The 2896-nt window shown below is 40.6% G+C and overlaps 1 pseudogene; it reads right to left on the bottom strand.

The window, feature by feature from the left end:
- Window positions 1-1175: 1175 nt before the first annotated feature.
- On the bottom strand, window positions 1176-2190 carry LOC138169982 (small ribosomal subunit protein uS2-like; annotated as a pseudogene).
- Between the last annotated feature and the right edge of the window lie 706 nt (window positions 2191-2896).

Genomic DNA, 2896 nt, shown 5'->3' with positions numbered 1-2896 from the left:
TAAAAGAACAAACTTCCATGATTGTTATATTGTATCTGCTGTTGATTTGGGAAAGTTGAGCCTTTCAAGGATCATTCAAGTCCACAATGAAATAAAATCAACCATATTGAAATGCAAAGGCAATTGTAGTCAAGAAGAAAAAAAAGATACCAAGAATAAACAAACTGTTTCTGCAAAACTGCCTAATTAATCATCCAAAAAACAAGTAACCTTAAGAGGCATTTGGCAGTTAGAGGGGTTGTGATTCATTCCTCTACAGTGTAGGGCAGGCTTCTCGAAGTTGGAAAATAGCTAGAAAGTTAATTTAAAAAGTGGCTAACCACTGGTTTAAAAATATCATGGACAAGATAATACAAAGATCAGGGTACTAAAGATTGGAAGAAGGTAATTATTATTGGTGAAAGTCACTTATTCATTCAAGGCTATGCTCAAACCAATGTCAGAAGTCCAAGGAAGCGTATAAGATGGAGGTTTCTTTATCAGATGTAAAAATATACACCAAAATATTTTGAAGATTTTTGGCTTCCAAGTAAACCTGGGAGTCCTGTCCTCAATTGAGGGAAAGATGAACTCTGACAAACATATTGTTATACCAAGTAATAGAATTGTTCTGGAAATATTCAATATAAAGATATTTTTTAAATGAGGGAACAAACATCATCAAATTTTGGAAGATTAATCTGGTAGTGATGCGCAAGACACATCAGAGCATGGAGAGAGTAGAAGCAGGAAGTTCAAAGTTCACTACAATGAATGGTCCATACAAGAGATGATGGCGCCTGAATTAGTGTAGTAGTAATGAGAGTAATATGAAAGACATGAGAATAAATCTATTTTTAACAAAGAGAGGAATATCCAGTCTAGAAAAAGTAATTTTAAAAATCCTTTTTAAATGATAGAAATACATACATCAGAAATATCTGATTTTATATGCTTCCTCAGCCCTTTACTAGCTATATTATTTGGGGCAATTCCATTACCTCTCTCAGTCTCAGTTTCCTTATCTGGAAAATGGATATAATAACAGAACCTGATGGGGTTGTTATGATAAGTAAATGAAATAAGTATATGTAAAACACTTTGCAAACCTTAAAGTGCAATAGGTATTAGTTATTATTATCATAAGCTATGTTCCTCATTTCCCAAATACATTTTTCATTTTTTTTTGAATGTTAAGAAACCAATGTTTATTTTTCAATCAGCATTTTTCCAACACTATTAGAGCATTTGGGTTTTAAGGCCACTCTGTGGTAGTTCCTACCCACTCAGTGGCCTGAGCAGTAGGAGCCGCAGACCAGTCCTCAGTAGCTGGCTGAGCACTCCAATCTTCGGTGGGGAACTGCTGAATGGGCACAGATGGCACCTGTACTCCCTCAGACCAATCAGCCACCTCTGGTTGAGTGGCAGTGAATTCTGGGGCGGGGGCAGTCCATTCACCCTGAAACTCCTCCTTTGTCACTGCCTTCTCAGCTGCAGCCTGCTCTTCCTTTTCAATCTCCTCTGGATCCCTGTAGAAGTAAAGATCAGGCATAACCTCCCAGGGGTGTTCCCGGGAGATGGTACCACGCATCCGCAGGACTTCACGGGCCAGCACCCACCACATCAGACCCACCGAGTGAGCTCCCTTGTTGTTACATGGACTGGCAATGTCCACATAGCGAAGTGGGGAGTCTGTGTTGCAGACATGGTTGGGAAGTTAACATACGATGCTTCAGTCAGAGGCTGGTGATCTGTCCGAGGATCAGTGACCACCAAAAGGCGAGGCTCCCTGAAAGCTGCCTGGATCTGGTTAGTGGAGGTGCCCCGTGTGAAACGTCCAGCAATAGGTATGGCGCCAGTGGCAGCAGCAAAACAGCTCACTGGCCAGTGTTCCTGGATGAGATGACACTGACATCGGCTGGGTTTTCAATGGCAACAATGGCACGAGCTGCCAGCAGAAGTTTTTCCCAAGTTCTCTTCAAATTAATGATGTAGATGCCCTCACTCTTTCTTTTGTAGATACACTGTACCATCTGGAAGTCCAGATTGGGGCCGCCCAAATGGGTTCCTGCAGCCAGGAACTTGAGGACATCCTCCTCCTTCATCTGCAGGACATCTAGGGCTCCGGACATCGTGAAAGTTTCCCTTTAAAGTTACGACGGAAACCGAGAACAAGGCCGCATGGAACCCTGTTCGGGCCAGTGCGGAAAAGGGCTAAATTTTTCATTTTCAAATGATGGTTGTGGTAACATTTTGTAGAGCCAATTTTTATCTCTGGAAGAGTTTCTTTCAGTGTTACATGCTGAAGGATCTCAAATAAACAAGTCAGCTTTTTCTGTAATATGTTCAATTCAACAGATATTTATTAGTACCTACTTTATGCAAAATCCTAGTCTAGGGACCATGGGAATATATGAGAAATGTAGCACAGGTTTTGCCTCTAGTATCTTGATAACATCATCCAAAGAACAATGAATTCATACATAAAACTGCTAATCAGCATAAGGCAGATAAAACAAATGATCTACATGAGAAGTGCCCTAGCACTTCAGAAAAGAAGGGCGATGCCAGCTTGGCTTTGAATTGTCCAGGAAAGCTTCATGAGGAAGTTCATACTGGACTTTAACCTTTATAGAGGGTTAGAATTTGGAGATGGGGAAAAGGCATTCTAGGTGAAGAGAATAATATAGACTACGGACTAATGGAGACAGGGTTAAATGGTAGAGTTGGACTAAATAATGAAGAGCTTGGAGGATTTGAAACTTTCTGGGGACTTTAAGCAGTTTGGATTCTATCTTAAGACTGATGGGTTAGCCACTATAGTTTAACTGTCAGTGGTGATATGATGAAATCAATAATTACCTCAGAGTAAGTGTACACAGTCAATTAGAGAGGTGAGAGATCAGCAACAGGGAGA

This window comes from Petaurus breviceps, unplaced genomic scaffold, assembly GCF_028583685.1.
Source record: "Petaurus breviceps papuanus isolate PSGF00001 unplaced genomic scaffold, PetGlider_PUasm1.0 38, whole genome shotgun sequence".
Lineage (NCBI taxonomy): Eukaryota > Metazoa > Chordata > Mammalia > Diprotodontia > Petauridae > Petaurus > Petaurus breviceps.
This window is presented reverse-complemented; position numbering and strand designations above follow the sequence as displayed.